At 37.9% G+C, this 15,433-nt stretch overlaps 1 long non-coding RNA gene across 2 annotated transcripts; it reads right to left on the bottom strand.

Moving 5' to 3' along the window:
• Positions 1–4,170: 4,170 nt before the first annotated feature.
• Positions 4,171–6,077, bottom strand: LOC145969728 (uncharacterized). 2 transcript variants are annotated; one of them, XR_014438233.1, is made up of 4 exons: positions 6,004–6,077; positions 5,801–5,933; positions 4,914–5,124; positions 4,171–4,814 (listed from the first exon to the last, which is right to left on the bottom strand). It is a non-coding gene; the product is annotated as an uncharacterized LOC145969728 (long non-coding RNA). The 2 variants fall into 2 exon arrangements; XR_014438232.1 differs by having other exon boundaries at positions 5,801–6,027.
• Positions 6,078–15,433: the final 9,356 nt, after the last annotated feature.

Below are 15,433 nucleotides of genomic sequence, written 5' to 3'. Positions count from 1 at the left end.
GGGAGGGGGAGAGTCATATCCGCGGAGGTCATCGGGCCTCAAAGAGACAATTAATGTACCGCGGACACAATGGCGGACGAATGGTCCATTGTCAGGGCCGTGCGAGCAGCCCTGAGTGTCCCCGCAGCGTCTCTCGGTCTCCTCTCCATCTCGACAGATATTCTCGCCTCGCATGCACAAAAGGTGCGTAGAGACCGATCCGGAATGATCGCCGGCGATGACGCCGTGCGTTAGCAAAACTATGGTGTCTATCGCCAGCTCTGTTCGACGACCGATCTTCCTCTCTCTCTCCACGAAACGCGCAATTTTAAACATTTCATTTGCGTAGCGTTTGCGTTTTTCGGAAGCTATACCTCTGGCAACTGCTGACATTGCATGAAGAGATATGAGAGATGTAACAAATTGGCAAAATAGTTAGAAAAATTTCTAATTTTTTGGATATGTAAATGTGTTTATTAACATTCTTGTATTATTAAAGAATTTTGCATAGATGTCGGTTTGAAGAGCTGTCACTTGTTAACTGTAAAGATTCAAAAGAATTCGAAGCTTCTGTTATAATTTCAAATTTTTGAAATTAATTTTGAAAACACCTTAAAGTGAAAATTCGAAATTAATTTCGAACAAAGAAAAAATTCGAAACTTCAAAGTTAACTTCGAAAAATCCTTAAACTTTAAAGATCCAAAGTTAATTTTAAAGTTGCCAAAAGTAACAGTCTTAGACTTTAAAGTATCTCTATGAGTATTTTTGAAATTAATTTTGAAAACACTTTAAACTTTGAAGATTCGAAATTAACTTCGAAGAAAGAAAAAATTCGAAACTTCAAAGTTAACTTTGAAAACTCCTTAAACTTTAAAGATCCAAAGTTAATTTTAAAGTTGCCAAAAGTAACAGTCTTAGACTTTAAAGTATCTCTATGAGTATTTTTGAAATTAATTTTGAAAACACTAAACTTTGAAGAGTCGAAATTAATTTCGAAGAAAGAAAAAATTCGAAACTTCAAAGTTAACTTCGAAAACTCCTTAAACTTTAAAGATCCAAAGTTAATTTCAAAGTTGCCAAAAGTAACAGCCCTAGACTTTCAGATATCTCTGCGTATTCATATCTCGCAAAATCTATCACATCGGAATTTTAAGAGGTCAAACTTTCACAGTCGTCAACCTAATTCGCACCGCGACAAGTAAAATACTGCCACCGCGCGCTATATATCCGTGCCTTGGAATATTAATGCGACAAAGTAATTGGCGATCGTGTTTATATCGCGATCCGCACACTCGCAAGGTTGCGAATGCGAGGTGGGAACCAGTTCGCTCAGACGCGCGATGAATCAAACGCCAAAGAGCCGACACACGAAACCAAAGGGTAAGGCGCGCGGACCCGCACGCGTGAAAGACGAAACTCTCGAAACTCTCTCTTAACGTCGATACACGCCACGACACCCCGTCCCGCCCCCGCGCTTCGTGACGCATCTAATAATTGGCTTCGTTGAAAACCGCGCTCCGCGACGAATCCTTCCTCCTCTCTATTTCCCCCTTTCGTCCCCCCGCGTACCTTTTCGCCTCGCGTCGAGCCGTAGCTCGACTCGTCGAAGGAAAGAGAGAGAAAGAGAGATGATTCTCCAGCGCTCCTTTTTCTCTCTCTTCCGCAAGACGTCTTCTCCCGAGCGTTTCCCATTCCGTTTCCACCCTGCCTCCCCCACTTCCACCCCCGCTTCCATTGAACCCGCCACGTGGGAACCCGGGTGATATTTTTACGTTTCGCCATTCATGTGGAGCGCTATAACAGATTGTTTCTCGGAAACGCGCGCGCGAGGAAAGGAGAGAGACAGAGAGTGGGGAACTTCCTCTCCCCCTCTCTCCCTCCCCCGCGCGCGCTCGCGCGCGCGACCGCGTGTGGGACCTCGGCGTATCCACCTACCGACTAATGACGCGGGTGAGAGCGTGGAGAATGATCATAAAAGTCTCACAAGTGGGTCGTTTTGTCTCCACGCTGTCTCAGTTCCTTTCTTCCTTTCTTCCCGGGCGTGCGGTTCGTTCCCGTCACCGGCGGTGACGATCTATTCGCAGTCTCATCAAAGACACCGAGCCGCCGCCGCCGCACGATTCGATCGATCACCCCGCGCCACGGCGCGGCACGTTTCTTTTTCTCTTCCGATACTTTATTGTCATGATAATGCGCGCGGTTACATCTAATTGTGCACGGTCGTGCCGCGTAAAAGGCGTACGATTAATCGCGGCGCGGCGACGTCAAATCGTTCCTCCGTCAGTGTGTATACTCCCTATCGCGCATTCTTCTCTATTTAAGGAAGTAATTCGCTCGATATTTCACCGCCGCTCTCCTTCTCCCTGAACGTGCGCAAACTAGAGTCGATGTCGTTCTTAAATTTGTCGACAATTACCTCTCATTTTGACAGCCTGTGTACCGTGGAAAAATAATCAATCATCATGGGAAAACTAACAAAACGTACAAAAAGAAAAAGAAGTTTACACATGTTAAAGTATACATCACAAAAACTTTAAATTTTTCTTTTGTTTAATTACGTGATACATATATGTCCCTCGATATAAAACTTTAAATCATATGCACAGAATAATTAAAAATCATACATTTGACAAACAGCTGATTAGAGAAGATAGATAATTCGGGCAAGCAAAATTCCTCTGATCGCGAATAACTGCGAGATAAGTTTTCTCCCGCCAACCTTGGTTTTCGTTTCGGCAAAGATCGTCAACTTCTCAACTATATTATAATTAATCTACGCATACGCGATATCTCTCGTATCTAGCGTCTCGATAGAGTAATCAAGAATTAGCTCATAGAGCAGGATCGGCTGGTCTTCTATCGGAGGGCCAACGTCGGGTCACGAAAATAATGATTGATCGAGCAATTAAATCCCGTTGTCATGCGGCAGACAGGGGCACGTACGGGGCTGACCGTCGCCGGGGCCGGCGGGGGCTGGTGCAGCCGTGTACGACGCCACGGGGTGCCGTTCGGTCACAATTGCTGGTAATGAGCCGGCTCCGGGGCCTTCCGAGGGGCCTTCTCTTACGCCCCCTTCTTGGCCCTTACGAGAGAAATCGCAGCCTCACGCACGGCCGCATCGGAGGATGGACGGCAGACACGATGACAACGGAAATCGACGAAGACGAATTTCGTCGGTCGACTACGGATCGATTCCGAGGAATCGCCGGCCGATTTCCTGGAATCCGACGCGCCAGAGAGATCTCGCGTCAATGTTATGTAAATCGAAGGGTACATCTTTGCGGCGCGCTCCAATCATCCTTTATAAGGTTGAACGAGGTGAATCGAGGTATCGTTTAAAACGCCCGCGAACCTCCTCGGTGGATCGTGAAAATAGAAAAAAATCACTTCTTTTAATTCTTGGATCAGCGTGATTCAGGTATAATCGATGATTAATTTAAAAGATCTAATACTTCAATCGAATTTCCTTTATCGCGGTTTTTCAGCAGGAATTTTTCATCGGGATATTTAGGTGCCACATCTAAATGATATATCTCTCAAAAAAGTGTTAGGCGAACATCACCCTTGCTCGCTCTTTACTCTCTGCCGATTGATACCATTATTCCAGTCACGAGAAAAGGACAGGGAGAGAGAGAGAGAGAGAGAGAGAGAGAAAGAGAGAGAGAGAGAGAGAGAGAGAGAGAGAGAGAGAGAGAGAGAGAGAGAGGGAGGCTCATTTATCTCGCGACGAAAGCATCTCGCGACATCGTCGCTCTCGCTCGATTTCTTTTCGACCGGCCTCACCCGAGTATCGCGAGTTCTCGAACACCCCGTATGTACGCGCGCGCGCACGTATGTACATATATCGATGATTAATCGAGTCAAAAGGCCGCGGTCGTTACAAAGTGTGCCGCCCGCCGCGACACGAAACCCATGCATTACCGCTGGAACGCCGGCGAAGGAGGACTAGTTCGTGTTCTAACGTTCATCTTGTCTCCGTCGATACACCCACGCTGTCCGCGAGCAACGGGCCCCCGCGAGAGGGGAGAGGAGCGCACGCGGGAGCGGGGGGAGGGGACGAAAGTCGGTACGACGATTGTGCCGGCGCAAAGGGAATATCGAGACCCACGGAGAGAGGGAGTGCTTTATTGCACCTCGTGGATGTGGCTACGAGGGGATAATCGTGTGCGCGCCTTCGGAATCCTTTCCTCTCCCTCTTCCCTCCTCACCCTTCTTCCTGCCCCGCCGCTCTCCTCTTTCCGCTCGGTTTCTCTCCCTTTCAGGCGCGCGTTGTCGGTTTTTTGATCGTTCCGCGTTTAATATTCCCTCGAGGAATGATCGATATTTGCATCGAGTATCTCGTGAAAAAGAGCTTTCATAAAAATAGTGGCTAGTTTAATATTTGATAGTCAAGAAAATTCATTCTGGATAATGATAATGTAGCTTCTCTGGCAGGCTGAATTTTATGAGCATTTTTTATTCGATTTATCACTAAGTGTTATCTACTCTGTATATCAGTTTGGAAACTTTCAATATGTAGGTAGATATTACTAAAGAGTCCCCCTCTCGTTTTCTCTGAATAGTGCTTGTGAAGATTCCGACGAAACTTTACGCAGGAGAAAAAGATTTCTGCGAAAGTACGAGAGACGCAATTATTCCGTTTCGGGCAATTATTAATTTCAGGCATCTTATAAAATGCATATGCGATACATAATGCATAACTGCCGCGTTATTGACCGTTGGATATCGGCGAAGGCTCATTGGCTTCGTTTGCCGACACAAAGGGCCGCGGCTCCCGAAGAGAAATCGCCGATCGAATCCGTACGAAGGTGCTCCGAGTGCGTGAAAAATGGCGCTAGACAGGGAGCGTAAGGTGGATATACAGACTGAGAGAAAGAGAGAGAGAGAGAGAGGCGCGCGCGCGAATCCGCGTTCGTTAATGCGCGCCGCTTACCATAATCTAATATCCTTTAATATATGGGGTGAGGCGGTAGGGTGCCAAAGGCGCGCAAAGGTCGTAACACCGGGGGTCGACCGCAGATATTTACAATTTTAATCATCGTCTCTGCGTGGGACCCTCGGGGAGAGAGGACGAGGCACCTCTCGCGATTTCCTCCTCTTCGATTTGGCCCGCCGATTCTCCTCGCCGGCCGATTTCCATTTCGCTTGACGAATAACGTGTCGAATTATTATTAAAATATATGAGAGGCCGACATCGTCGACATCGTCGACGATATCGATGGAATTGCGCTCGTCGTTTCGCGATAGAAAATGTACGAAAAGTCAAAGAGGGATGAGAGGGATGAGAGGAAATCAAGATTGCATAATTACGAATATGCTATATTTCACGATGTGTGACTTTTGATGGTTAGTCGGGTGTTGCAGCGATCAAGAGAAGATAAAGATGAAAAGAAAGATAGTCGAAACGAAGACTCGATAATCGAATTAATTTTGTCTTTCCAGTTTTTCATATCCAGAAAATGACAAATAAATTCGAGAGAGATAACCTCTCGTTCTCGATTAAATGTTGTTTTGCAATTTGTTTTTAAAAATACAATTATATATATCATTTTTTTGTTTGTAAAAAAAATATCTCTTTTGGGCAATAAAGTTTTAATCGATATCTGTATTTTAATTAATACTAATTATATACGTATACAAGATGTGTAAATAAAAGTTTAAATTTTTTTATATCGAGTAAAAGAATTCAGCTTTGTGTGCAGAACGAAATATTTTTTAAAAGTACTATCACAAAGGGAATATTTTATAAAATATATCTTTTCTCACACTCATCAAATATAACTAATATGGAATAATCATTTGTATGAAAAATGATTTTACTTCTGTGGGCTCTGGATGTCAAAACGATTCCCTGGAAACTCGTTCTGTGTTGTTTTCTCTTTGCCTACTTTCCAAAAAATGGTTTCGTGGCATTTCTTTTGTCCCTCTTTTGTGAAAATCCTATTCCATCTTGCTAAGGATATAAGATTAAAAGTGACATCTACTTCTTTTGAAGATAACAAAGGGATAATGGAAGCTTATACTTATGTTACTGCAGTAGCTTTGAAATCTGTTGTCACTTTCGCGATGTTATTTTTTCTTCTTAAGGAGATCCCTCATTGAACGGCGAACTTTTACATGATTACAGCGCCCTCATCTAATCCTCATTCCGTATCTCTCTCCATCACGTTATTTATAAAGAAGATGCACTGCTTTTTCCACTCTACTTTATCGATATTTCAGGTATATACGGACTAAAATTTTCAGAATAATGCCATTTATTAATTAGGCAATTAAATTCAGTTTTTATAGTTCGACAATGTTCTACGGTGCAGTACACAATCGTGAAAGCTGCTGTTTTATGCATAAAAGCTATAAAACTTTTATAAGAAGCTAATATTTGTACAAATTGACAGCTCTGACGCCATGTTGATTTAAGAAGTCGATAAATAAAAATGTAATTCTATATTTATTTTCTTTCTCAATATAAAATCTCATATTGTACAGAGTTTTCACGTGTCCATTTGCATGTATACTTCAATTCTGGAGAAGGATTTTTAATTTTATACAGGCAATAAAAAATGGCACACTTCCGAAAATTACGGTGTTTTTGTCGGTAAAAAAGTATGCTTGAGGGATCCCCTTAAGTTCGCAAAAAAAATAATCACCGCCGAAACGTGATTCCATAATTTTTGCTAGGATAAAATATTGTGTTGTCAACAATGTTGTCACGATTATAATAATCGATCGACGAGATGTATATATATATTACGATCCTCTTATTTTTGATAAAAGTTTACTTTTTTATCTTTCAAAATATTAACATGTTTTTGAATATTATATTTCCAACATAAATGTATAACATAAATTGCATCATTAATCATCGATAATATGAGATATTCGCAATACATTTGTACGCAATACATTTGTACGCAATACATTTGTACGCAATACAAGTTACAATGGGGTGCAATAATATTGATATTTAATGATGGCAGTGATTTGTTAAAGAAAAGTCGCTTTGATATTAATGGAGAGGAAAGAATACTATATATATATAAATATATATATATGCATCTTTGTTATATGAATATGAGACAGATCCACACCAAAAAATGAGAGTTACGTAAGCAATTCGAACGCAATTCCCTGCGGTGTCGGCGTCATAGGGAGATTGCTAAATCGGTTATTTATCTCACCTGGAAGATAAAACGGGCTTGAGCCTTTCTTATATCTTTTTTAATAGCTTTGTAACAAATATTCGTCGAATTTTCTGACATATAATTGATCGAATAAAAATTAAGATTGTAACGTGATATGAAGCGAGTTTAAAGACTAATGAATTTTTTGCAGCATTTCAAGGATGACATCTTCTGTCATGTTTAAAAGCAGGTAATTTAAGCGCATTTATATAAAAGAGAGAAAGAGAGACTTACATAAGTAAAAACTTATCGCTTTCAATCAATCGCGCTATTCATTTTAAGCGTTACTTTACATAATCACAAGTACACTTTCTTCCGCGAAAACTTTTACACACGGTAGTCGGATGGAGTGGCGATAACGCGTGGGTACACGTAATTAAAGCTGGAAGAGGCTCGATAATCTGACGTAGCGCGTGTTAATTATCTCGTTCTAGCGTCTACAGTCTCCCCCTCTCCCTCCCCCAGTTAATGAGATATGTATTCGCTTGTAACTCACCACCTACGTTCGTCTTCTCCGCGCGTCCTTCTACGTTGCGAAAAACAATTTTTACTCTCACCCTTCTCGAGTGCATACACTCAGTTATTTTATAAGCCTCTATGCGACAAAGAGATCGATATTAAAATTGATGACTTTAATAATCTAAGATGTTTGATAGATTAGGCGCGGTTTTATAACGAAAACTGGCGAAAACCTCTCTTTTTTATATCAATATATCCTGTTAACTATAATCAATACGATAAATTTCTTTTGAAGGCTAAAAGTCCTAATAAAATTTATAATTTTAATAACGTAATAAAATGTATGAAAATAGCCTCTTTTTTGTAAATTCATTTCATTGTAAATTTCTCAAAATTATAATGTGTTGGAGCAATTTGGAGATTGGAGTCATATTTAGCTAAAAAATTATGAAAATACACTGAGAAAAATCGTTGGATTGTACCAACAAGACATATATGATTGAAGGCATTTTGGTTAAATCAAACAAGAATTTCTAGTTATCATGATAAGACTCGATTTTTTATAACTAGAACGTTTAATAGATTTTACTATAAGGATTTGGTTAGTATTTTCTGGTTGAATCTATAAAATTTCTTGTTACATTAACTTCTTTGCTTGCCGCTAGGCGACGACCCACTCTTAACTTAACTCGTATTCAATATTTGCCATGAAATGTATATAAAGAACTAGTATTAACATTAAATCCAAAGTATATTTTTTTTTCTCTTACGAGCAGTAGTGCCAGAAAGAGGACGCTAGCTCTCTGATTGTGTGTGTTTGAGCTGCATCCTCTTCTTGCATCACTGTTTATCAGTTTAATTTCTAACAAACTGAATTTAAAATAATTTATTCAATAATCTGGATTGAATTTATCCAATAATCTTGTTGGAATTCAGAATATTAAACAGACTTTTGAGATTAGATGGAAAAAATTTTAGACGACTTGGTGCTAGTGAGTTTAGTATTATTAACGAAAAAATTTGGTAAATTTAACAGGAAGAAATTAATCAGATTCATCTGGTAATTCCTACAAGAATTCTGGTTCGTCCATTTTCCAACAGACATACTGGTTGAATCTACCAGAATTCTAATTAATGCAACCAGATTTTTTTCTCAGTGTACTCTTTCTTGCGTTTGGAAAAGTTACTTTGTGTTAAACTGTATTGTGAATGATATTGTTGATATTTGATAATGGAACAGAATATATTTTTTAAATTTCTATTATCTAATTTAATTTATGATGCCATATCCAAAATAAAGAGTTTACATAATTTATATATTCTAACAAGTTCACATAACTTATTTTGATAAAAATTTTGTAAAACACGTATATTTACTTTAAACATGTGCTTTTGTAAAAATGCAGTTTCAAAAACTTTCGAGATCTCAAAATATCCTTACTAAATAATATTTGTGCCTAAATCGCGTCTCTTCTTCTCTATTAAATAAGAATCACACACACATTTAGATGATAATAAAATTGAACAAAAATTAAGAAAAGAAATGAAGAACAACTAATAAAATTATATAATCTATAAACTATAAATATATATGTATAATCGTTCATATAAAATCCATTCGTAACGTAATTCTTTGTAGACAGCCGAATTACATTTTACATCAATGCGAACCTTTCTCGTTTTTCCTCCTTGATTAAACGTGAACAAGTCAAATGTTAGTTGCTGGTCGTAAAGCAACTAATTGGCTCGAACTTCTCTTTTTCTCTCTCTCTGTCTCTCTTTTACTCTCGCTTTCCTCATCTGTCTCCCATCTCGTTCCCTCGTCGTTTCCGCTTTTTGCTCGCCGTGGCTCTCTGTTTCTTGTTAGCACCGTGTAACGCGCGAGTTAGTACGATTATTACGGTCAGCAGTGTACACCGGAGGCGTACTTGAGAATAATATAAATTACGACGCCGATGTATTTCCAGCGCGGTCGTACTTTGACTAGTCTGAAACTTATCGCCGACACGCGCGAAATAACATCCGCGTTCAGCAATTTGAAATATTACAACAACGATAGGAATTCGAAATGATTTTTATTGGGTATTTTAACATTCAGATGCGTAAAATAAATTTCGTTTTGAATTAAATAAGAAATAATTTTTTTTATATCGAGTAAATATATTTTTAATAATTCAAGAAGCTTCTATCGAGATCTTTTTTACAAATATTATAAGAATAATATTGCAAAAATATTTTTAATAACATTTTAAAAATAATATTTTTCAAATTTTAAATAAAATTTTAATATAAGATATTGATATTTTTAAAAACATGTAATATTGTATTGTAATGTGTGAGTGTTAATTATGAATACAAGAAATAAGATATAAATTACAAAACTCGTGGAACTTATCTTTTCTCTTCTTGCAGTAGTTTAAAATATATTTCTCATCACTTAGATTTAATTCTGGCACACAATTTTGGAAATCTCTTTTATTTATACTTTATCTAAAATAGAATTTAAAATAATACTTTTCAAAATTTAAAAGAAAATTTTAATATAAACGATATTTAAAAGAACATAATATTGTATTATGATGCATGTGTGAATGCAAATTATTAATACAAGAAATAATTTACTAAACTATAAATTACAAAACTCGTGCGACATATCTTTTCTCTTCTCTCAATAATTTAATATTCATTTCTCGGCAGTTAAGTTTAATTCTTGGCGCATTATTGCAGAAAAATCCGTTTTTACATCACTATTAAATAAAAGTAATCTCGATCGGGAACAGCTTCAGTGTCGTGAAACTCGGGAAAAACGAAACGCGAATTAATCTCCCGTGCTTTGACAGTCGGGCGTGCGATCGCGGTATCACGATTTTCGTTAGCCTTGAGCGCGCCGGTCCTGTGGATGCAACCGCGCCTCGCGCGCGCTCCATCCGCCCGAGAGATGCACCGCAGCCCCGGTAGAGTCGTTGTTTTTTTCGTTCCCGGGTGAACCGACCGGGGGAGGCTATGCGGCGCCCGGGGGCCCTCCCACGAGGAGGAGTGACCTCGGTTGCGGGCTTTCGCTCTTGGGAATATCTGCGCGCCGCGTCCTCTCTTTGGCGGCGCGGGTGCCGAGATGGACCCCCGACGCACGCGGCTTCTCGCAGGCTCACTTCTGTTGTGAGAGAAGGAGCGCGGCTCGCGAAATATTGTTGCAACAGTTATTATCGGACAAGTATGCGGGAAAATTGCATTTTCTAATTTCTTTGCTTTTAAGAGAGTGAAGGAGAAAAAGAGATAAAGAAAAGGAGGAAGCATTTCCTTAAATTATTTAATTGTTTTCACCCTTTATAATAATACAGTGTGATGATAAATAATTTTTAGATTTTTGACAAGAAGATAAAGAGATAATTTTTTGGAGTTTTTTAAATGATTTTAGCTTTCAATAAATTGTTCCATCACAATTTTGAGAATTTTGCAAGTTAACAAAGAAAGGATATTTTAATCTTATTATGTTATAGAGAGCTACAGGAGAAATTTGTCGTAATTAAAATTAAATATGTTGTTAGCACTTTCAATTCTTCAAAAGAATTTGTTGCATCGATGATTAAGATATTTTATATTATCAAATATAGAATCTACTGCAAAATCAAATTTATCAAATAGTTTTCAATTATGTTAATAACATAAATGAATTATTATATTGATTGTGAAAAAAATTGTAGAAAAATTTTTTTAAATATCATAAAAATATTAAATAAAATAACATTATGTTGACTGTAAGAAAATTTCTCCAACATATAAATCGTATAATTTTATAACATGGTAAAATATATTAAAATATATCATTTTAACTGCAATTTAACGTGATGGAGCAATTTAAAAGCCGGAATTATATTTAGCATTAAAAAGATTACAAAAAACTAATTGTTTTCATCCTTTATAATAATAGAGAAATGAGAAATGAGAGATTATTCTCCTTCTCTTTTTTATTAAATCGTGTAATATATAATCTTTTATGTATATTTTCTCCCACATATATATTTTTAAAATTTCTTTTAACTCTAAGCTTCTTTTAATAATTCTAAGTATTTCTAGATTATTTTCCATAGTTTTTAATAGTTTGCTAATTATATCAACTTAAAAAGAATTTTACAAAATTATATTTCACTATTTTCCTACATTCTACAGTCTTTTTCGAGTCTTTTAAAAGCTAACTGAAAAGATTAATATTTTTGATATTTTTCCATTTTCTTCACTCACAATCAGTGAGAAAAATAACCGTTATAAATGTAAAAAAATGCAGTCAAATGTCCATTACATTCCTGCATTGACCTTAGACAAGTTTAAAAAAAATACACCTAAAACAATGCAATAACATTCGATAAAAATTAATTATCGAAAAACATTAATATTAACATAACATCTATCTTCTATCTGCGACCTAAGAAGGTACTTTCAATCTTCATTTACGATCAATCAATTGGAACAAACTGGACGTAATCAGAGATACTTATATGAATTGGCGATTCTATGTGATCGAAGCGGAGACAAACTCACCGGCGTCTCAACAAACGACGAAAAAGTGGGAGCTATATGTCGTTAACGCGAAGATACGATCCTTCGACGACGTCGCCGGACGATCTTCCGTTTAACGCCCCTTTCGCCTCCGAGAAGTGCTCCTAATGGTTTCGCCGGCCTACTTGAAATTGCCCCGGGAACGAGAAGACGCGCGGCCGGTTGCTCCAGGTTGCGAGCAAAATGACGAGCCTAATGACGGCGAATGAGCGCGAATGAATCCCGGCGGAGGAATGCCACCGCAGTAAACCGTAGATACTATCCCGCGCTGTCATTACCTAAGTGATTGTTAAACGTTGCTCCATGTTGCTTCGCGCGCTCACTTTATAATATCTTACTTATACCTGAGAATCTCTCTAAGCAAATCGGGAATATATATTTACGGCTCTCGTCGTCACATAATTGGCACATAATTGGTTGGAATATATATATTGATTGGAATATCGCACGTCTTTGTTTAGTTTGGCGAAGAGTATCTATAAAAATCAATGAACGCTTAAATTATTGACTTAAAAAAGGAGAAAAGAAAGAGAAAAAAATGGACAAGTCACTGATATCTTGGGAGAAAATATCACGGGCGCGTCATTTTTATCGAGAAAGGAATTTCGAGGAATCAACTTCATTCTTCGACTCGGCCGCTTTTTCGCGGATGGTAGTCAAATACATCGGAAGGGTTAATCGCGGCCGACGCGGACCCGCAATTCCTGGATCATATTCGAAAGAGGAAGAGGGGAGAGGGAGAGGGAGAACCCCGTACCGTACACGTCTACATCGATAGAGAGATACCGGTACGCGAGTCTGCATGCGCGAGGGAGTCGAGTCGCCGGTCGGTCAAGCCGGTAATGGGAGGTCAGAGGTCGGCGCGCCGCCAACGCTAGCGAGGAGGAAGGACGACGTGGTGGCGGCGACCGTGCGGCAAAATATATATATATATATATTTTTTTTTAATATACACACACATTTATACATGCGCGAAGCGTCGCTATCTCTGCGCGAAGCAAAGTGTGCATACACTTGAGCGCATAACGTTGTACCATCGAGCCATCGAGAGCTGTTCTCGCTAGTGCGAGGAGAGAGAGGAAGGATACGCTCTCGCGAAAAAGAGAAGGAGAGAGAAGCGAGACCTCGCGCAGAGAGGGCTGGCGCGATATGCGGCTCTCTCGAAACCGTGGGAACGCACGTGGCCCCACGCGCCTAACTAACCCCCTTCGCCATGCAATGTCTTGCCGGCAAACCCTCCCTTACCGTATTCCTCTTCCTCCTTTGCCTCTCTTCCCCCTTCCCTCGTTCGCGCGGGAGAGGGAGGAAGAGAGAGAGAGAAAACACCCCTCTTCTCCCCCCCCCCTCTCTCTCTCTCTCTGATTCTCTCTTTCTCGACCATTCCGCATTTGGCATTCTCCTCTTTCGCGATCCTCTCTTGCCTCCTTCCTCCTCCATTCACCCCGTGCTTCCTCCGTGTTCTCGACGCATTCTTTCCATCCTTTCCACAATCCACCCACCCATCACCGTATTCATCTTCCGCGCTCTACTCCCTTCTTCCTCCTTCCTTCTCCTTCTCTCTTGTCTGTTATTTTGCCTATGTCCACCTCTACGTTCCACGATCTCCTCCCCTTGCTCCCATCGCCGGCGCGCGAGGTCCATCCTCCCGATTCTTTCCCGTTCGCGAACGCTATAGTCATCCTCGCGTATGCGCGGCCGGGAGGATAGTCCCTGCCATCTTTGCTACCGAATCACGCGCCCGAATGATTCCGTTCTCTTAACGATACATGTTAGTTTGTTGTTCCCAGTTTCTAATCCAAAGTATCTTAACTTTTGTTACTTGTGATATTATAATAATAATATTCGCTTATTATTTATGGATGATGAAAATCGGAACAAGATATTTCTACTTAACGAATTTATTTAATAAAAAAAATATATATATGTATCAATCGCATATCTATTTCATAATTTTATTCTAATTTCTTTTAGCCTGTTCATTCTTATTTATCTTTATTTTAATTTTATATTATTTTATTATTATTTTGATTGAAATAAAATAAAATAGTATGACATTAATCGATAAATATTTTATCGTGAACACAGAATAGAGAAAATTTTTTATAAATTATAAATTATATTAAAATTGGCGATTATAAGAGAAAGAAATAATGTTCTCATTTTTAGCTTCCATTTTTTAATAAAAATGTTTAAGAAATATATAAAATCTGTTATTAGTATTATTATTTTTCGATAAGTAACAAGCGAAAATAATTATTTCTTATAATTTAATTTTATCAATTCGAGTGATGTAATTCTTGCTATAAACAATTTGTAAACATAGCTATGAAAATAACGACAACTTAGTTCTTTAAAATAAAAATCAACTCAAATCGAAATTTTGCTCTCATTTTTAGCTTCATTTTATCATGTTTATATATGACTTCTAAAAAATTTTAAAATAAGCTTATTATTAAGTTTGCATTTTATATCAAATAAGTAGTAAACAAATTGATTAATAAGTTTCCCATTTTCTATAAATTTAAAAGAGAGGCTTTCAGAAAAATTATAGATATATAAAAATTCAAGAGGAAGTAATCTGATTATGCTTGAAAAATAAGTAAGTAAAAGTTGGAATGAAAATCTGACCGAAAGTAATGACAACTCTTGCCACGTTTTTTATTTCTTATTAAATTGTGTACAGGGTGTCTGTTCAAATCTCATAAAAAAGTTCTCTGACCTTCCATATACTTTCATTCAGGTAAAGATTCAGGTAAAAAAAAATTTTAGACTTTTTATGTGCAACTTCCTAAAGTAAATTGTTTTATTATATGTGTTTTCTAACATTCTTCATTCATACGAAAAAAAAATAGAGTCTCTTAAGTTTCAAATGATAGATTTCTAGAATTAATAGATTTATAGGTGCACTAAAAAAATTGAGTAACTTTCATAAGACGAGCATTTTTTACTTGCATAAAATTATAATTTTTTATCACTGAAAATTATAATAAAGAACATGTATTTTATGTTTAATATTTTGTTAAGATATTGAATATAAAAAACATAAATTTTATATATATATTTAAAACCTTACAACTTTTATCTGAAACATTTTTTTCAAACATGCTTTGCTTTTTTAGATATTTGACCGATTCGGGACTTTTGAAGGACTCTGTATATTTCAAACATAATTCACTTGACTTGCCGACTATTTATACAAGAACAAAATGATCAAAGAGAGGATTTTTTAAAGAAATAAAATTCCCTCAATAAAATTTCA

Source organism: Camponotus vicinus, unplaced genomic scaffold (assembly GCF_025532165.1).
Source record: "Camponotus vicinus isolate PSW18456_S1 unplaced genomic scaffold, iyCamVici1.0 SCAF_4, whole genome shotgun sequence".
Lineage (NCBI taxonomy): Eukaryota > Metazoa > Arthropoda > Insecta > Hymenoptera > Formicidae > Camponotus > Camponotus vicinus.
This window is presented reverse-complemented; position numbering and strand designations above follow the sequence as displayed.